The sequence below is a fragment of the Notamacropus eugenii genome, chromosome 4 (genome assembly GCF_028372415.1).
Source record: "Notamacropus eugenii isolate mMacEug1 chromosome 4, mMacEug1.pri_v2, whole genome shotgun sequence".
Taxonomy (NCBI): Eukaryota; Metazoa; Chordata; class Mammalia; order Diprotodontia; family Macropodidae; genus Notamacropus; species Notamacropus eugenii.
The window spans coordinates 262,278,951-262,300,640 of record NC_092875.1 but is presented as its reverse complement, the minus strand read 5'-3'; the positions used below and the strand labels follow the sequence as shown (position 1 = coordinate 262,300,640).

The following is a 21,690-nucleotide window of genomic DNA, read 5'->3' as shown; positions in this document are numbered from 1 at the left end:
ACACTAGGAACCCAAACCAATAGAATAATAGAACTATAATGTAAGATGCTAAGTGATGCTCCATTTCTTGGAACATTTAAGGAGGGAGAGTTCACTTTCAGCTAGAGGAAGGAGATGAGGGAAGTATTCCCATGGAAGAACATCACCTGTGTTGGGGCTCTGAAGGAAGAAAGAACTTCTACAGCCTAAGACTAGGAGGAGAATGGAAGGGAGTTCCATTCCAGAAATGGGGTCAGGGAGAGGGGTATTGACCCCAGCAAATCATTGAGCCCAAAGATTGGGAGACCTAAAAATGTTAAAAGGGGAAGGGGAAGGGGTATAAATAACTCCAAATTGTCTAGGATACAGAGTATATGAAAGAGAGTAATGGCCAACATTCATGATTAATAATAACGATATAGTGGTTACTGTGTTCCAGGCACTTTACACTTATTATCTCATTTGATCCTCACAACAGTCATGGGAGGTAGGTGCTGTTATTATCTCCAGTTTACAGATGGGGAAACAGAGGCAAATAGAAATTAAGTGACTTGCCCAGGATGGCACAGCTACTAAGTGTCCAAGGTTGCATTTGAACTCAGGTCTTCCTTACTCCAGGCCTGGCAGTCTATCCAGTGTGCCACTTAGTTGCCCTAGATTAATGAATTATTAAGTACAAAATACTCACTCTAGGCCAGTGTATGTGTAGCTTTCAAGAATTATTATAGCCACAACGTTAGTGACTTCAGCATATGCCACTGTAGCATCTCTTCATTCCAATTACACAGAACAGAAAGGGACAATCTGTGCCTTTTAAAATTTATGCTAAATTATGCCTGTTGAAAAATGTATTGAATTTGCTACTCAAATGCTAGTAGTACTCCAGGTCTTTTCTCCTTGTGTGTAGAGCTAACAAAATGAAGCAGTCAGGCATTGATCAAGGTATCTATTAGTCTGATTCAGTAGCTCAAGGGAAAGTTATAAGATTAGGAAGAAAAAATAGGCACCCAGAGGTTTGTCTTATTTCCATGGCATTGCACTCCAGCCTCTGCTTCCTACCCTGGTGCCCTGGGATCCTGATTGGTTTAATTCTCCACATCTCGCTCAAAACCAAACTCACCCCACTGTTTTTCAGTCATCCTCCTATCTCCTACCCACCTCTGTTCACCTCTAGCTCTGGGAATAGAAATCAAAACAACATTATCGTTCTTGGAACAAATGAGTCACTCCATACCCTGTGGGTTCTACTCACCACCCCTGTGACTTCCCACAATGAAACATCCTTCCCTCTCTATCACTGTTCCATCGTGTCTGAATCTCTGTGACCCCATTTGGGGTTTTCTTGGCAAAGTTGCCAGAATGGTTTATCATATGCTTCTCCAGCTCATTTTACAGATGAGGAAACTGAGGCAAAGAAGGTCAAGTGACTTGCTCAGGGTCACAAAGCTAGTAAGTGCGTGAGGCCAGATTTGAACTCAGGAAGATGAGTCTGTCAACTCTACCCACTGTGCCACCTGCCTGCACTAACACTCCCTATAGATCTTATCTTCCTCTACTAAAATGGAAGCTCCTTTGTGGCAGGGATTGTTTCGGTTCCTTTTCTTCTTATCCTTAGCACTTAACCTGTTCTCTGGCATATGGTAAGTGCTTAATAAATACTATTTCATCCATTTAGGATATATTATTCTCTTCTGTGGAAAGATATATTATTAATTTCCCATTTAAAACAATTTTCTACTAATTTTCCTTTCATTCTGCCTACCTGCTGAACTGAATGTCTTACTACTAATCAGCAGTCCTAAGAATTACAACAATAACAAATAGTACTTCCTAGTAATAAAGTACACAAAGCGTTTTTCTATCTTCTTATTCTTAGTTTATTCTATGCTCACAACTATTCTGTGAGGTAGGTAAAATAATTCATGAACTCTCATCCCTTTCCATGCTGCATTTTGGAGTTCCTCAACTGTGCTCAGATCTTTATCTCGCAGCCTCTCTCCAGCCCTAAAATTCACACACTGGAAGTACCCTCTGCACCTGTAGCCTCTCTGACTAAATGGCTTCTCCTACAACCTCCATTAAATAATTAATGTGGAAATGTTTTACACGATTGCATATGTACAACCTATATCAGATTGTTTACCATCTCAGGAAGAGGGGGAATATTTAATTTGGGACTCAAAACATTTTTTAAAATGTTAAAACTGTTTTAACATGTAATTGGAAAAAAAAGAATTTTTTTTTTAAAAGAAACCCTCCATTTAAGGAAGGCATGCAGGCTAGCCATAACACATTCCTCTCCTCCCTGCACTCTGGACATCTTCTACCATCCCACCCCCTCATCATACCTTTGTTTTCCTCTCCATTTTTATGTGTGCGTTCTTTCATTAGATTGTAAGTGTCTTGAGGGCAGGGACTGTCATTCCTTCTGTATTTGTATTTCCAAGACTTAGACCAGAGCTTAAAAAATGCGAGGTAACTGAATGAATGAGTTGAACTCATTATTGTATTACATTCTAGTTGTAGCTGAGGCAGTTCTTATATATTCCATATTTGATATCAATGGAACATTTTTCTTCAATTATGATCACATAAGTTTTTTCCCCCAATTCTGGATTAAATATGGATACCACCTTTCTCTTTAGGCAATCAGCTGGGCAGAGGAAAACTTGCCCTGACCAAGACAATATTGATGAAATTCACTAGGGAATGTTTTTGAACCAGCTTTGCTCACTAGCCTGTGACTGCTCACTTGCTCCTCTTTGATATGTGGTACATGACCAGCATTTTTAGAGTAAGTTGAGACCATGAGATGGTCTCAACAGATGAAATACCTAACTTTGAAAACAGATGAATACGTAACTTTGACGATGTTCAGTCGTTTCAGTCATATGTGACTCTTCGTGACCTCATTTGGAGTTTTCTTGGAAAAGGTACTAGCATGATACGCCAATTCCTTCTCCAGCTCATTTACAAATAAGGAAACTGAGGCAAATAGAGTTAATTGCCTTGCCCAGGACCTACACTAGTAAGTGTCTGAGGCTGGATTTGAGGATGAGTCCTCCTGACTCCAGCTCCAGCACCCTATCCAATGGGCCACCTAGCTGCTCTAACTTTAGTCACTCCTACATCTACAAACCTAACCAAGGAATCTGAAGTTTGTTACACTTTTTTGAAGTTGCAAGTTTGTAGAAATTAAATCATATAAAAGCAAGACTTGTATTATTGTTGAGTTTGGTTATATCACTTAAAGTATAAAGTGAAAATTATAAAGTGGATTCAAGTATACACTTGGCTAACAATTTTCAATAACCTCTTTTCTTAGGAGAGGATTAGACAACCACTCGAGAGACCACTATTTCTCCATACCAGAGAAAGCATAACCAGAATATTAAAGGAAAAAAAATTATACCTTTTTAAAAAAAAATGCCATGTGAATGTTTGCCCCTTTGAAGCAAGTAATTTGGATGGCAGTACAAACAAGAAGGAAGTGGGAGTGGACTGCCCCAGTGCTCTGGGAAGTGTGTTTTACTAAGCAGGTCAGTGCCATCCTTAATTGCTTACATCTGCTGCAAATTGGTGTGCAGTTCCTAAGTGCCTGCATTTTATATTCAGCCTTACTGTACTTAAGGCTTTCTTTCAGTTCTTTAACAACAACAACAAAGTTGTGCTCAGCTATGTCCAAGTGCTCTAGTTTAAAAGGAAACATGAATAAGAACCTGCAGTGAAAGCTTTAGATAAAGCCTTGCCATTCTGTTGAATCGGAGAGGTACTGATGTTCTCACAAAAGGAGAAAACACTATTTAAATATTACAAGTAGAATGCTGGCACATCTAAGCAAGAATCTGATTAGCTTACCACACAGAATGATATTCCTGAGAAACTGATCTCTGTGACCTGTGGGATCTTTACAAACATGAAGCAGAAGTAAAAATGAAACCCTTGCGGACACTCTTACATTGATGGGTGGGTGGCAATAGGTATCCAAATCATATCATCCCTTCATTTCCGCTTAGTTATCTTTAAGGCACACTCTCCATGGACTACAAAAACTCAGAATTTTTTTGCCCTCTCAAATTCAAAACCTGACGGGGTTCTTGGGTTGGACTTGTAGGGGGTGAGGGACCCTGGGGAAGGGGGTAGAGGAGAGACTAGAGAGGAGAGGGGCAGAGGATCAATATATTGTGCCTCTTTTGGAGAAAGACCTAGGACTGGATTCCTTCCTTTAAGTCAAGCTTCTGGAGAAACAGCATGTTAAGAAGAGTTCAGCTTTGTTAGAGGCGATTAAACCTTACCTTAGTCTGCAGTTTACTGCACCACCATGTCCCTAATGTTTCTTTTGGAGTACCGCATATGCTGAAACTAGTGCATTTGACCTCACTCATTTCTACGGAAGAAACTCCAAAGTAACGTTTAACTTCCATAAAAAGCTGTGTTCATTCTCCCTGTGCTCTACACACAGCAATCTAATACACCTCATCATGTGGTCCGTTACCATGGTAGCAATGCATCCAGCTGCTAGAATACAAAAGACTTGACAAAAACTTGCTTTTTACCCCTCTCTCCACCCTGAAAAAGTCAGGTTTTAGTTTTTTCCCCTTGTGCTATAAGTTTAATTTGGATGTATTTCCGTTGCTTCTTGAGATTCAAATTGATAAGGAAAACAAATTTAAAAAGAATTCATAGTACAGAGGGGGAACAAAAGGGAGGGGAAGTCCTCCAAAGCTTTTAAAATAAATGAGTTGATCATAAGAAATTTTAAGTTGTCACTAATCTCTTAAATTGGTGATGATTATCTACTCACATCATTTAGAAAATTTAACATTCTCCTCATTGACTTTATAGGAAATGCAATCAGTTTCATAACTTCCCCCCCCTCTTTTTTTTAAAAAAAAAATGTGTTAAAGTGGCTTAGCAAATATAGGGATACAGGTGTTGAAAACACTACTGAACAATCACATGCTGCTTAAAAAACTGTTCTCACTGTGGTTTTCTATAGCAGGCACTGCAGAAGGCATAGTTCTACTTTGTTATAAAATTCAACATCAAATTATTATTTAAAACTAGTTAGAACTGTATTTAGTTAAAATTGATCACAGCTTCCATAACTGCATTTGGATATTCTTTTCAATACCAATTCTGGGTTGATATATCTTTTCATTATCCACAAAACTGAATCAGGAGACTTCAGATCAAGAACAGCTGTAATATTCAATTATGACCTATCCAAATATCTTCAAACTAAATCTGAAGGGAGAGGGTTCTTGCTTATTTTATATTAATAAACACATTTTATGGAAGCATGAAAAAGTGCCATGGATCTTCCACAGTCAAATCAAAAAAGAAAATTAAAACACCAAATAAACACATCTTCTTTCACTTCAATGAATAATGACTAGCAATTATATAATGCTTTGAGGTTAGCAAAATGCTTTGCAAATACCATCTTATTTTATCCTCACAACAACCCTAGGAGGTAGGTGCTATCATGAGTCAATCAACAAGAATTTATTGTATGTTATACCTGGCACTCTGCTACTCTCCAGGGATACCAAAAAATTGCAAAAAACCAACGCCTGCTCTTGAGGACCCTGCAATATCATCATGGAGACAATGTCAAAACAAATATGTACAAAAAACTATAAACGAGATAAATAGGAACTAATAAACAGAGAGATTAGGAACTAGATTTAAGAAGGATTGGGAAAGGATTCTTGTAGAAGGTAGAATTTTAGGAGGGACTTGAAGGAAGTCAGGGAAGCTCAGGAGATGGAAATGAAAGAATTCCAGATATAGAGGAGAGCCAGAAAAAATGACCAAAGCCTTGCATGCCTTGTTCTGGGAGAAGCAAGGAGGCTCATGTCACTAGATCTATTTTCCAGATGAGGAAACTAAGGCTAAGAGAATTAAATGATTCAGGCCTTCCTGACTCCAAGTCTCACACTCCATCTATTGTGCCACCCAGCTATCTTTTAATTAATTAGGTATCTTTGTGATTTCTTCACTGATTTGGTTGTACTTAGGAAGTTCTTACTAAATCCAAACTCAATGACTGGTTAATTATGGAAAGACTTTCATAGCCATGGGAAGCATTTTCATTGTTACCAGCACTTTAGTATGTGACTGGAAGAAACCTGGGATCTAGTATGAAGTCCTGTCCCAATTCAGCTCTCTTCCTCTTTCTTTTTGCCTTGCTACAGTTGTTTTCATATTCATTTCCTGCTTTCAGAAAAGTATGCATACACACACACACATATATGCATGATATATGTATATATAAAATGTATATATATATACATACGTGAATGTGTGCATATATATGTTATATATACACACATGTCAAACTACAACCACTTTAGCATTATGTTAAAATTTCCCTCTTCTCAGTCCAAATGAATTATTCTATAAGTAGACAAAACATAGTGTTTCAGGACTGTAATTTCCCAAATACCAAGTCAAATGGGAGCATTCACCATTCTATGAATTTGTTCCGTGCTTTTCCAGCTATAAAACATTTATTTAAACCTTCCATGCCTGGAATGGATCTCTCCTGTATCCTCTCCTCTCCCATTTCCATCTATTAAAATTATTCCTATCATCCAATGCTCAGTTCCTTTGCCATTTGCTCTGTTACAGTTTCCTTGATGTCCCAGGTTTAAAGTAATCTCTGCCCCCTTGAATATCTTATAAAGTATTTTGTCTATCTCTCCACATTTATCATGTCTCTTTTGTAGTACAGTATCTAGGTACATATCTTATGTTTCTTTGACTTGTGGACTAGACCCTACTGACCTTTGTTATACCCTGACACCTAGCTGATACTTTGCATCCTGTAGGTGCCTAATTAATCTTTGTTATATTGACTTGACTAAGTACGCAGAAGTTTTCAGTTTTGTTTAGGCACTTGTCCTTGCTCATGAGCTTCCTTAGCATACCTTCAATGAACTTTGATATGTTCAAAAAAATTTGAAAATCCTATGATGAAGACTTTGTTACTAACTTTGAAGACCATGTCATAGTTAGAACCACCAAGAATGAGAAAGCTCCTGGAGTAGATGGCATACTGTTCAGATTTATAAATAAGGGGGCTGGGAACTTAGTTGTAGGTACTTATCAGTACTCACTTTGAGTCCCAAAAGTATCTCAAAGAGGCTCCCATCTTCATTTCTGTTTAGGAGAGTCTATGAGAGATAGTGGGACAGCTAGGTGACACAGTGGATCCTGGAGTCAGGAAGATTCATCTCCCTGAATTCAAATCTGGCCTCAAGCACTCACTAGCTGTATGTCCCTAGGCAAGTCACTTAACTCTGTTTGTCTCAGTTTCCTCATCTGTAAAATAAGCTAGAGAAGGAAATGGCAAACGATTCCAATATCTTTGCCAATAAAAGGGGGTCACAAAGAGTCAGACACAACTGAAATGACTGAAAAACAATATGAGAAATAGTATATCTTAGTAAACTGAGGGCTAGGTCTAGAATTAGGAAACCTTGTATTTGAATCCTTTCTCTGATATGAACTATGTGATCACAGGTTAAGTCACTGAGCTTCTTGGGCTCAGACTTCTTATCTGTAAAAGGGAGAAAATAATGCATATATTCTACTTCATTGAGTTGTGAGACTCAAATGATATAATGCAAAGTGCACCAACAACTTTAGGGCATTATATAAATTTCAGGTATTACAAGTGGAAAGGAAAGAAAGCTTATCAGTGCCTACTACTAAGGTAGCTATGAAAACAGTTGTAGCTATGACACTTTTCAATTGGGCACACATAGTCAACCATGTCTTCCACAGTTATCACATGACTTTAGGTGACAAACAGTATGGTGGACACACTGGCTCATTGAGAAGAAGCATGGTGTCTAACTCTACATAAATCCATGTACAATATGGTCCATACTGTCCAAAGGGTTTTCTTTGAAAAGAGACTAGAATGGTTTTCCATTTCCTTCTCTAGTGGATTAAGGTAAGCAGAGGTTAAATGACTTGCCCAGGATCATTCAACTAATAAGAGTCTAAGGTCAGATATGAAATCAGATCTTTCTGACTCCAGGTATAGGCTCTATTCATTTAGCCACCTCGCTACCTTCTAAAGCCCAGGGGTGGGGAACCTGTGACCTTGCAGCCACATGTGGCTCAAGGTCCTCAAGTGTGGTCCTTTGACTAAATCCAAACTTCACAGAACAAAGCCCCCTAATAAAAGGGGCTTGAACTCAATCAAAAGGCTGCACTCAAGGACCTAGAAGGCTGTTATGGTAAGGGAATTTGAAGATCTTCCTTGCCCCTTAATAGGCCCATGTGACCTGCTTTCAGCTTTGGCCCAGCCCACAGCTTGAGTTGCATGAAGCCCATGTAGGAGACAAAGGGGTAGAGCAGAAAGGGTGCATCAGGTAGAGAGAGTAAGGTGGAGTTGAGAGAGAGAGAGCAGACAGAACAGAGTAGAGCAGCTAGCATGAGTGAGAGAGGGAGAGATTTTGAATAAGGGAGCTTGTTTGTGGGAGGCTTAATGAAGGGAAGGCTTGGGGATAGCTGTACTCTCTGCATTGATAATGTATATAGATTTCTTTGTTACTATGATGGATTTGGCTTTCTGGTTTTTGAATAAATGTCTTGGTTTTGCCTTTGAGGAAGAGGGTTTATATTTTGCGAATTTACTCTGGAAATACATATGCATATTCATAGTGGCTACTGTGGGTGTCTCATTGATGCTATGAAGGCCACATGTGGCCTTAAGGCTGCAGACTCTCCACCGCTGTTCTAGGCAAACAGAGGTTAAGTGATTTGCCCATGATTACATAGCTTATAAGCTGCTGAGCCTGAATTTGAACCTATGTCTCCCTAACTTCAGTCTCAGAGTTCTATCCACTGAGCCATCAGCTGCTCCAATCCATACAATAATACTCACACTATCTCACAAGAGCATTTTCAGCAAAGTGCTTATAAGCCTGGAAACACTTTTAAAATGAAGAATCATTGTATTTATTTCAAACAATGGCCAATAAGGCAAAGACATAGATTTGTTGACAGCAACCAGTCTAGCAAGGACAGATAATAAGTCAACATACTGCATATGTTCATTATGTAGCAAGTCATACAGAGTGAACTTCAAGCTTTATAATCAAACATATAGTCATATATAAAGATCATTAGAGTGTTCCTATGTTGGAAAGTTCTCAAATTAATACTTTGTTCTTCTGTTAAAGAGAAATCATTTTTAAAAATAACATTTAGCTTGATAATAAAAGAGAAAAAACAAACATAGTTGATCACTCTTTTGGGTTTGAATATGGTAATATAATAATATGGTAACAAAGAGATAGCAGCTACCGGGATATAAATAAGTAAATGATCTTCTGGCTTGAGCATAGCAAAATACAGGCACATTTTAAATAATTTGTTTACTGTAGCTGACCTTAAAATAAATGTTACCTTGACTTGCAACAGTTTGTGCAAACTAAATTGTATTCTACACTTCCGGCTCCGCATATACACTAGACTACATCAAGGTCAGGAGCACAAGGAAATTCTTATTCAATTCTCTTTCAAGCCTATCTTCAATGGTGCAGTATAAGAAAATAACGCTGGGGGAGGGAGAGGGTGAGGAGTCTGACATTTTAAATTTCAGCAAGTTTTCAGAAAGGAGAAAATAAATGTTGTGTACTGCAGTAGTTTCTCTATCTTAAACAACCAACTCAAACATTTGGTTGAGATTATTAAAATAGTCTTGGCACAGGAACAGCCCTGAACATTTTCTAAGTACTGTGAATCGTGATGACTGCTTTATAAAGTGTCTTGAGTGTATGAGTGAGGCAAAATGCATGGGAAAGACAAGTAGCAGCACCTACAGTGAAAGGGAATTCAGCACCTGCTAACTCTTTACAGACAGACTGATGAAGCAAAGACTGCGCCAGCCATGGTCTGAATAATTCATATCTGTTCTAGTTCAAGCAGCAAGTGAAAACAGACTTCTGGATCACTTGTATTTACAACTTTGGGAGTGTTTAGCTCATTCTTCCTCCTTCTATGAACTGACTTCTCCCCACTAAATCTACCGGATGGACAGTTTTCTGTCTTTCTAGTCATGAGATACATAGTTGTGGAGTATTGAATATTTTTGATCAGGAAAGTAGGGAAGCCTTTAGTCATTCAATTGAGTTTGGAAAACGGGTAGATATTTTCTTTCTTATCATTTGAATTATATGAGGATGCTTGATTCTGGTGTTTTTTTTTTTAATTCTTAAAAGTCCCAATTTACAAATGTTACCACACATTTTGTTTGTTGTTGGTCAGTTGTTTTTGAGTTGTGTCCAGCTCTTCTTGACCCCATTTGAGATTTTCCTGGTGAAGACATTGGAGTGGTTTGCCATTTCCTTCTCCAACTCGTTTTACACATGAGGAACTGAGGCAAACAGGGTTAAGTGAGTTGTCAAGGGTCACACAGCTAGTAAGTGTCTGAGGTCATATTTGAAATCAGGTCTTTCTGATTCCAGGGACAGAGCTCTATGCACTGTGCCACCTAGCTGCCCAGGCACCACCTACCTGTTCCTAGTACACATAGTCAATATTTAATAAATGTCTGTTGACTGAATGTCAGGATCTGCTTCAGTTTTAGAAACACTGATTATTAATTCTTCACTGTACTACTATTCTGTATACAAAATCTGATCACCTATAGTAAAAAAAACAGTTTTCCTCCTTCAACAATAATTTAGCAAAATTTATTAAAAATTTAATATATTTGCAAGATGAGAAACAATCTGATAAAGGGTCAGGCAAACTCTGTGATCAAGTCTTGTCCATGACAGTCGCTAGTTAGATGACTAAGGGAAGTTTTAAGTTCTCGGTGCCTCATATAATTCTCTTAAGTCCATAAATCACAGTCAAGCTGCTCAGCTTCACTGAAGACAGGAGTTTCCATACCAGGAGTTTCTTACACAGGCACTGGGGTCACTAGGATAAAAACAAAACAATATTTTTTTCCCTTGAGGACCATACACTATATATCTTGCATGCCAGTGCTTCAGATTGTCAACCCAGCAACTCTTGCTTAGACAAATTTGGCATGGTTCAGCGGGCAGAGACCTCCAAAGGTCATTTCATTGTTAGCCTTATTCCCTATCACGTACACTTCTTTCCAGTGACACTGGTCTTGTTGCTATTCCATGAACAAGACATATCTGTTGGCTCCTGGCATTTTCTCTGACTTGGAACCCTATCTCCTCTGCTCCACCTACTGACCTGCCTGGTTACCTTTAAGCCCCAACTAACATCCTGTCTTTTACTGGAAGTCTTCCTCAACCCCTTTTAATTCTGGTGCTTTCCCTCTGTTAGTTATTTCCCTTTTATCCTGTATATAGTTTGCTTTGCCTAATATGTATGTATACATATACACATATATTATATACATATATATTTGCATATCCTCTTCTCCATTAGATTATAAGTTCCTTGAAGGCAAGGAATGTCTTTAGCTCTTTTTGTATTCCCATTGTTTAGCACAGTGCTGGGCACATAGTAGGCACAATAAATATTGATTGATTGATTGTAGACATGATAATACTTAATCTAGACCGATTTTCAATATGTTAAGAAAAGTTTAGAGGTTACCCCCTTAAATGATGTCAACTCTAAAAAGGGCACTTGAACTTGAATACAATCATATAACCTTCAGCAAGGAAGCTGCTCTTTTTCAGACAATACCACATGCTGCCTTCTTGTAATGGCTTGGCATATAGCATAGAGAACAGTGCTTGTGAAAACCTTTCAATTGCTAATGACAAGTTTGGAAGACTCAAATTTTCTAGACCCTTTCTATATGGCTAGTTTAAGACACCTGAACCAGATATATCCATCCAACTCTTGAAAATCCTGCAAAAAAGTACTCAATCTATAAGCCATCCTAATTTTGATGAGCATTTGCTATCAAGCTATCTTAGATTATCTTCTCTCTTTTGTTTCAAATTGAGTCCATTTCTTTAAGACCACCTTCCAAAAATAATTCTTCAGATATTAAAAAAGTTATCAAAACATCTTTGAGCTCTCTTAACTGAAAGGTTTTGTTCCTTTAATGTTGCTTTTTTCCCATTCTGCTCACTATTCTTCTAGCTATTTTTATAATATTGCTTCAGACCCTTTTCAAATTATACACTTCTAAAATGGAAACACAACCAGCCACAGGATCTGCTTTGCAATATCATCATGCTACCCTTCTACTAATATATCAAGATGAAATATATGCTCCTTGAAAGCAGGAACTAATTTTTTTTCCTTCTTCGTATCCTTGGTGCTTAGCACAGTATAATGTACAAAGTAGGTGTTCAATTAATGCTTGTTGATTGACTTATTGATGAAATGCTAGTTGACCGACTATGGTCATTAATGGCTGCATCTTTCTACATCTAGAATATTATGAACCCTAAACCTTTTCTGACATGAATTTCCTAGAAATTCATTCCAAATCTTGGCTTTTTGTAGCTTTTTTCTCTCCATCAATACATTGTATTCCACCTGCCTCTTTTGAACCATTAACTACTGGTCTATAGCCCAATAGGACATAGTTTTTGAGACATGGGATGTTAGTGCTGAAAGGGACTTTTAAGATCATCTAGTGTCTTATTTTGTCTACAAAGGCCAGAGAAGTTGTCATTCAAAGTCACATAGCTAGTAAGTAGTCTAGTCACAAACCAGATCTGGTTTTCCTGACTCCAATTCCATAGATCTTTCCATTATACCAGGCAGCCTCTATAGATGTCAAGGTCATTTAAAATTCCAAATCTTTCCTTTATAATTCTTTCTTCCAGCTCCTCATTTGGCATCCTCTGTGAAGAGTGCCACATGCTCAGTATTTCAACTTTCAAATAATAGATGGGTATCATTTGGAGAGGGGAGACATTGCAACTTGTGGGAGAAAAGAACATTTGGTGTTGCCACTAGGGTGCACCTGCTACTGGTAGAGAAAAAATTGTTGAGAATGACTAGAAAAAGAGAACATTTCACCCCATAACAAAATGAGAATATGAAGTTGTAATTAGGGTGGGGAAAACTCAGGCTTTTTCCTCCGGATGCTAAAAATTTATTAAGGGAACAGTTTCTTCCCAAAGGGTGGTGGGTACTTTTCTCCTGAATCAGTTGGGAGATCAACATCCCAGACCCTGAAGGTCCAGTACTACTATGCATTACATAGGGTGAGCTGACTTCCTTTCCTCTTCAAATGTCCCTAGCCCCAGGGTCCTATTGATACAACACTCCCTTCTGGTGCATATTTTACTATTCCATTTCCCATTGTAACTGTGCCTGCGATAGGATTATCCTCTGCCTTCCACCTATTGATCTGTCTTCTGAATAGAGAATCCTTACTCTGCTTACTCTAATATACATAAAAACCCTGAACGGTTTTTCCCCCAGGAAAAAGAATCACTAGTTATACTTCTGTCAAAATACACAAGCATCAGTGTGGAAAGAAACTAAAGAAAAAAAAAACTGGGCTCAATGAAGGATCAGGCTATTCATAAGGTAAATGAGCCCAAAATCTATTTAAGGTCAGTGAGAGCTCATCTGAATTCAATTATTGTATTAATATCACATTGAGGGAGCAGAGGAAGCCTGTGATTTGAGCTCAGTGGTACATTCTGTTGGCAAGTCGCCATGTTCTACACCAAATGTAACCTTTGCGTCACCTTCTGTGACAGCCCCACATCCTGTACACTCAGATAGATGGGCTTTCTGCTTTTATTGCCATGGTAATGTCTTTATTTAGATCAGCCAGAGGTAGAAAAAGGCATTTCTGGAAACCCAATCTTTGTTCAAGGCCAAGAGAACAAACAAATTCCTAAGACCCTGTCATTAGAAGTGCTCACTTTCTGTCTCTGAACCTTCTGTACCGATTTTTTCTAAGTGGTTTCCCTTTAACTGACTCTAAGTTTAGCTATCAGGTCACAGGGCTCTACAGAATAACTACACAATCTGTATAATCATGGTATATAACATTAAGGAAAATGTGTAATGAAGTATGAAAAAATTGATTTCCAACTACTCCATTATAAAGCACATTGGATAGAAAAACAATTTGCTTTGCTCAAGACAGTAATACTGTGATCGTTAAGTCAAAGTCAAACAATTCTATGTGCATATATGGGTGTGTATTTCCTCTTTAAAGATACTGTATGAATTGAGATGTTTAATGTAGAATAATTTAGGAAGACATTGCTTTAAAGTAACCATTGTTATTGTGTGTTTCCAGTCATATCTGACTCTTCATGACCCCATTTGGGTTTTCTTGGCAAAGATACTGGAGTGGTTGGCCATATCCTTCCTTGGCTTATTTTACATATGAGGAAATTGAGATGAAGAATGTTAAATGACTTACTTAGGGTCATAAAACTATGCATCTGAGGCTGGACTTGAACTCGTGAAAACAAGTCTTCCTGATTCTAAGCCCAGCACTCAGTTCCACTGAGCCACCTAACTGCCTGAAAGTAACTATAGATAGGGCCATATCTTTCTTGGTAGCTATTTCAGAGCAAGCATCAGGGAGGACACAGAAGAGTCCTGTCCTCTTTTCTCTGCCTTGTTCCAATCTCCAATATAGTATTCAATATGAGTAGAGGTAAAGTGAAAAGGATGCTGTCTTGACACTTGCTGTCATACATGGTCACCTATAAAATGAGCTGGAGACGGAAATGACAAACCACTCTAGCATCTTTGTCAAGAAAGCTTCAAATGCAGTCATGAAGGGTTGGGCCCAACTGAAATGACTGAACAACTCCAAACCCTAGAAGGGAGTTGAATTTCTGCCCTTGGGGAATTTACCTTCTAAGTGGGGAGATGAGATAATAGTAAAATACTAGAAGTCAATTCAGGACTCAACTTTTTTTTTTTTAATTACCTACAGAATAAATTCAGGCACCAAGTTTCCCCAAACACAGTAGAGGCCTAACTCACCAAATTTGGGTTTCTTCCTCATCCTGAGTTATTTCTGTAATTTACAGAGAGGGTTCTTTTATCTGGAATTGTCTTCTTTTTGACTTCTGACTATAGAATAGATCTAAAAATTCTATATTTCCTGATATTCCTAAAGGGATTGGTAGCCCTGAGATGTGTGTGTTTGTCCTTCGTACAGAAGATCATGCTATCAGAGAAATAATAACATGACTTGCATTTGACGTTGTTTTGAGTGAGGGAGGGCTGTGCAGGTCACCAGCCTCACTTTTCCTCCAGAGCCATCTGAATCCAGTGACCAGATATTCATCAGGATGAGGCAGTTGGGGTTAAGTGACTTGCCCAAGGTCACACAGCTAGTGAGTGTCAAGTGTCTGAAGTGAGATTTGAACTCAGGTCCTCCTGACTCCTATACTGGTACTCTATCCACTGTACCACCTAGCTGCCCCTCTGAGATCTAATATATGAATAAGCAGTGACTGAATCATTCCCTTCCTCTTTAATACTCTTTTGGGAAAGGAGTGACTAAGTAGAGTTGTAGGGACACTCATTATTCATTGTTTGTCCTTCATTCTCAAGGAGGCCCATGACATCAGGAAGGTGATGCCATGACATGCAAGTGAATTGGATTTAAGTGAGGGAGGGTGGTGCAAAGTCACCAGCCTCACTTTCTCCTCTGGAGCCATCTGGGTCCAGTGACAAGATATAGGTCAGGATAACTGGAGATGGCCCCCTGTAGGGATGCTAACTGCTTGGTGAATGCAGTGTCTATCAAAGGTAATAGAGATTGAAGAGAGAGAGAAAATCCAGAGCCTTTTTTACCCAGTGGGCACACAATGAACGTGAATAATTGATGGCAATGGTGCTTAAGATGGAGCTAGGGTCGGCTGGAGGAGAAATTAAAGGCAAAAACCACAGGTGTCAAGAAGGTTGACAGAATGAGGAAGCAGAGTTAGGGAAGGGAGTCATAAATGACTGGGAGGAAGAAAGGGGAGGGGAAAGAGGTTCAGGATAAAATTTCCTAAAATTACTAAGAAAGGCAGTAAAAATGAATACTAATGAGGTACATAAAAGAGCACAATTTTGAATTTTGAGGAAAAAGAACAAGGTAATGTTTGAAATTTCATTCAGTGCAATATAAAAACAGCTTAATGAATTTAAAGAGGTTAATTTTTGTGTTTAAGTAACTTGTTCTGTGGAGTGGCCCATCATGTGCATAAGCCAGACATACAGACAGAATACTTCTGTGTGTTTGTGTTGAACACCTGCTTTCAGTAAGTGCCTTCAATCTGAGACAGTCCCTCCAGTCCTGGGAGAATTAATTGGCACTCTGGGAGTTAATTGGAGCCATTGTAGCCTGGCTCCAAACTGGGAGGTAATCCTCCTTTGATAATTAGCATTGGTCAGGCTTCTTATTAGAATACTTCATCCAATTTAGTGCCCCACAACTGAATTGTGTAATGGAGAACCTGGAGAAAGTCCAGAGGCAAGCAATGAAAATGATTGGAAAATCAGCCCCATCAGAAAAGATGAAAGGAATTGGGTTTGTTCAGCACAGAGAAGAAGGGATATAAGTGACAGTAAACAGATATTCTATGAATGACAGTCAGCCGCTTTCTACGTCTCTGTTATTACTAAGGACAGGACAGAAGGACATGACAAACCAGGTTCTGACATGAGGAATCTGTGTAATCTTGGCTAAACTTCAGATGCTTTATCTGTTGTGGGGGAGGGAAGGGAAATAATACTTCACTCAATTGTTCATTTGACAAGCATTGATTAAGAACTTATTATTATTTATCATGCCCTCTGGATTTCATCATCTTGAAAGATAATCTCTGAAACTCTAAGTACTCAGTACCCCTTGTCCCTGGGTTTCCTCCTTCCTTATGATTGCAGAGGATAGAAAGAGGACAGTGGAGAGCTCCTCCCAGATCCTCCATTTAAGGAGGGTATTGGGGGAAGTCATCTCATCATTTTCACCTGACGGCACTCCTACGGACTTCATCATGCTCCTTTTCAGCTTTTTAAAATATATTCTTCCCCTTTAGATTAAGAGCCCCTTAAGAACTTTTTGTCTTTCTTTGTATCCCCAGTTCTTGGCACAGAGCCTGGTACACAGTAGGAGCTTAATAAATGTTTACTGTCTGAATGATCTACTATGTGCAAGGATCTATTCTAGGACCTCAGAATATGAAAACTAGCAAATCAAAGAGTCATTGCATTCAAGGAGTTCATCTGGGGATAAACAAGGATAATATATACACAGATCAATTATCCATGCATATATTATGTATGCTCTAGACATAATAAATACAGTTTGAGGGGAGAGAATTAATAACTAGGGAGAACAAGGAAAAGTCTCATTTCATAGGTAGCACTTAGCTAAAGATTTGAGGACACTTAGGTATTCCCAGAGGTGAAGATGGAAGGGATTATTCTAGGCATCTCAGTGATTGTGCCTCATGGAGCATGCTGGGCAGACAACTGAAGCAATCATTCAAAGAAGAGTTCCCCAGAGCTCCATTTCCAACTTCCTGGGGCTCCTGGAAAATGTGTGGCTTAAAGTGCTGGATTCTTTCAGATAATGAATAACCCTTCTCCCTCCCCGCTTATTGGTTCCTGATTAGGAAGATCTGCTGACGCAGCAGGTGTTTAAAAAGGAATGAAACTGCTCTGGGTCTCTCCTCTCTTCCCATTTGCTGAATATAGAGGGATTCTTAGAACCTTTTCCTGGAGAAGTCTGGAGGATCTTTTTCCTTCCTTCCCTCCAGCAGAAATAGCAGACTCAGAGAACATGACAGTTAAAACACACGAAAGTTAAACCATATATGTGGGCTTAGATGAATGTGAGCCTGGCCTCAGTCTTCTGAAGGCCTCTTCTATACAGTACAGTGTTTCTTTGCCTGATCATAAGTGATTGAGTAGTGATCCTGAGACTGACATTTCTAGCTTAGATGGGGCATCTTAGGAGTTCAAGAAAGTGCCCTCTCTATTTCTACTACAACACTTCTTGGAAAAGATGAGCACTGATTAGAGAAAAAGTCTAATAAACACAGTGTCTGAAACATAGTAGACACTTAGTATTTATTGACTATTAATTGATTGATTTCTAGCCTAGCTTGCCAAAAGACATGGACCTCAAGGCGATTGTTTGGATAGTTAACAGAAAGTGGAAATGCCGGTTCTGCAGTCTTGCAAACCACTTAATGTTCACATGTCCAATTCTCTACCAACAGGTAGAATTTTATAGTAGTACAAATGATTGCTTCTTGTTTAATTTTTTTCTGGTCAATCTGAGCTAATGAATCTTTTGTGCTTAGTAGTTTTGTGTACAGAAATAAATGACTGCCATCAGTAAATTTCTACTCTCCCTTTTAAGGAAGACTCAGATATGAACCAAACCTAAATTTTAAGTAATTTTTCATATGACTCTGGAGTGGGGGTGTAAAGAGCCAAAGAATGAGAAGAAAGGGACTTGACCCTTCATTTAGATAATGAGGCTTTCCCAGGGCTGAACCTCTCTCTCTGGGAGGGAAAGGGTAATTATCCCAGTCTTGAGGAGCCTGTAGCAGGTCCCTTATTTGTTGTACGAGTAAAGGGACAGTCCCAGTGTACAAAGACATTGAGACAGGAGAATATCCATATAAGGAAAATAGCAACCAGGCCAATTTGGCTGAAGTATAAGAGTGGGAAAGGGGGGCATAATGTGCACCATCTACTCAGAATTATTGGAAGAAAAGCTTTATAAACTTTATTGGATTATAAAAATGTTATTTGTTACTTTTATATGGTGATACAGGGCATATGGCGGTAAGATTTGGGAAGAACTTTTTGACATGATACCAGAATTGGCCAGCTGCAGTAGTCTGTGCTGATGGGGAGTCTGAGGTGGTAGATTGCTTGAGTTCAGGAGTTCTGAGTTGCAATAGAGCCAACGTCTAGATATCTACACTAAGAGTGCCACTAGCATGATGAATCCCTAGGTGTGAAGGGCCACCAAGTTGCCTAATGGGGATCCAACTGGCCCAGACATCCAGTGCCTTCCTGCCTCCCTTGACTCCAAAGAGCCAATCATCACAGGATTGTACCTGAGCTTGTCTTCTCTTTGCAGGATCCATGCTTCTAGACATCAACCCTCCTCTTCATCTACTTCAAAATGTGCCCACACAGCAGCCCCTGATAATGTGATGAGTCACAATGTTTTAATTTGTGAACCTTTCAAAATACCATGCTTGCATTTTAGCAGAGGTCTCTTAGAGAGAGTTCTTTGGATGAAAACTTTGCCTCCAATCACGCTATAGGAATTTAGGGCACCATGGATAAATCCTGGGGGACACACATTTTGGAAATCCTCAGATCATATGGGGAGGCCATTACCTTACTCTCTCTACATATGATATGATTGAATTGTTTTAAAAGTCAGCATTATTCTATATAAAATAAAATTTTCTACTAAAAAGTGCTATTGTTTTTACACTATATTGAAGAGTATTTCATTTCCATATAGTGATGATGCTTTCCCTTCAGCAAGGATATTTCTTATATTATTTGTTACTCATAGTCTAATGTTTACTAGTCTTTCTTTTCTCTATTATAGTACTTCAGAATGGACTTAAAAAATAAGCTTCAGGCTTTTTATATACTCAATTTGAGAAAGGCAGGATTGGAGTAAATACTGAAATTTTTTCTGCTTGGGAAACTGAACAGACTTAAAAAGGCATTTGGAAAACTTTGAGAGTGTGTGCACTGCTGGGCATTTGTCACCATACCTACTGTCTTCTTCCCTAGGGCATTTGTCCTTGTCGGGGAGGGATAGAGCAGCCTTAGCCCTATGGGTTTGATATCTCCTGGTTCCCCTGTCTGTTCAGTATGGAGATGTTGTCCCTCTGAGAGGTCCTCCCCCAACCCTCATTTCCCCACTGAACTCAGAATATGTCAGCCATGAATGACTCTATCCCCAGCCTGAGGAGGAAGGATTGGGGATTTCTTACCAGGACTGGTCCTAATAGTGACGTTTTAATGATTTTGCCCATGTGACCAAGTCTGACATTAAAGCAATGTCCAAAGTGAAAAAAAAAATCTTCCATACAAATCAGTGACTTAATCTCTTGGATTCTCTTTAACCTTTCTTTTCTTTTTGGAGTCCTTCTCCAAAGTCCAGGATGAGATTATATTCAATTCCTGTTCTCATTTTGATAGCTGAATGTGCAACAACTACTGGCCCAAAAGCATGTTAAAAAACATCTGGAATGCCTGGTTCAGGGCTACCTGAGTATTCTATGGCTCACCTGAAACTGTCAAGCTTCTCTTGCTCTCTGACACACTGCCCCCTGGTTACTAGGCAACCACAACACTTTACAGTCAGGACACATGAAGCTCGAGCCTGGGATGGTGAGGGGCGGGTTGAGAGAGAGCATCAGGGTTTTAATGAGGAGTAAGTCCTGACCTGACAGAATATTTTCTTTGTCATTAGGTAAGAGATTATGAAGGCGGAACCTATCTGTCAGCAAGTAGATGACTAATTGTACCGAAAACAGCTAAGCCTGAGTGCAACAACTCGTACATGCCATTAGAAATGGAGCATGGAAAACCTCCACAGTATTCCATTCATCTGAAGGAGGTAGGAATTCATCTGAGAAAGATTTGTGTTTAAGTTGGAGATGTAGAAGCTATGCACATTAGCTCCCCCTTTTTTCCCCAATAAGTAGTGAATCTCCACTATATCTCAACCCTAGATAATCAAAAGTAATGCGATTGGGGCACAAACTTTAGCGCCTTTTACCATATGGAAAGCTTTTGTGTATAGGCCCTGTATCTTGTAAACCAACATAATTATTAGGTATTTAAGCTTTCTTTCTACATGATGCATTTCAAATATTACTCTATCATGTGAAGTAAATAATCAATGAATTAAGAAGCAGTTATTAAGTGCCTAATAAATGTCAGGTAAGACAGTTAGGTGGCACAGTGGATAGAGTGCCAGACCTGAAGTCAGGAAGACTCATCTTTATGAGTTCAAATCTGGCCTCAGACACTTGCTAGCTATGTGACCCTGAGTAAGTCATTTAACCCTGCTTGCCTCAGTTCCTCATCTGTAAAGTGAGTCAGAGAAGGAAATGGCAAAACATATCTTGAAAATAGCAGCTCATTGTCTTCATGTTTTTTTTACTGTCTTTCTCTAAGTTAACAATATCACTGTGGAAGTACTTTTCCTCGTTCACTTTCATGCCACATATTCTCTCTCTTAACCCAACAAATAATTATTTCTTTACATTCAAATGAGTCTCACCTTCAGGACTTTATATAGAAAGGTCACAAAGCACTTTGAATTTCATTATTGTTTCTTTCTGATTATTTTCTCTATTCTAGTTATCCACCTAAATACACCACTTTTTCATCTCTTCCAATACCATCTTGGAGCCTACTTAAATGCCTTCTTCTTCATCACCATTTTCTCGTCATCACTGTCCTTTGATAGCATCACACAAAGGTATAATTGTCCAGGAGGAATCCTGAAAACTGTTAAGTTTAGAACCACCTTAACTTTCTTATTTCAATGAAGTTATATCCCTTAAATACTCTGTTCTTTCTCTCACATAGCCTAGTTAATGCCATTAAATATATATGATGCAAGCATATAATATATCTGTAGCGCAAACACCCCCCCCCCCCCACACACACATACACACCTTGATTATGAAAGTGGGGAAAATACACTTGGGATGCTCCATGGCTACTGTACTTGGGTGTCACAAAGAGCATGATCTCATC

The 21,690-nt window shown here is 38.9% G+C and overlaps 1 protein-coding gene and 1 long non-coding RNA gene across 22 annotated transcripts in view; one reads left to right on the top strand and one right to left on the bottom strand.

Moving 5' to 3' along the window:
• DTNA (dystrobrevin alpha) overlaps positions 1–21,690 on the bottom strand; it is a 464,017-nt gene that overhangs the window by 211,940 nt on the left and 230,387 nt on the right. Inside the window, exon 1 of one of the 21 annotated variants that reach the window (XM_072604526.1) lies at positions 19,008–20,306. The exons of 18 other annotated variants lie outside the window; for them this stretch is intronic. The gene's annotated coding sequence lies outside the window, so the exon portion shown is untranslated. Of the gene's footprint in view, positions 1–4,274; positions 9,086–19,007; positions 20,307–21,690 lie in introns of those variants that run through there. 2 more of the 21 variants (XM_072604525.1, XM_072604538.1) reach the window with 2 other exon arrangements.
• Positions 20,288–21,690, top strand: part of LOC140501199 (uncharacterized) — a 54,741-nt gene continuing 53,338 nt past the window's right edge. The window contains exon 1 of the long non-coding RNA XR_011966087.1: positions 20,288–20,539. This is a non-coding gene — a long non-coding RNA (uncharacterized lncRNA). The remainder of the gene's footprint in view (positions 20,540–21,690) is intronic.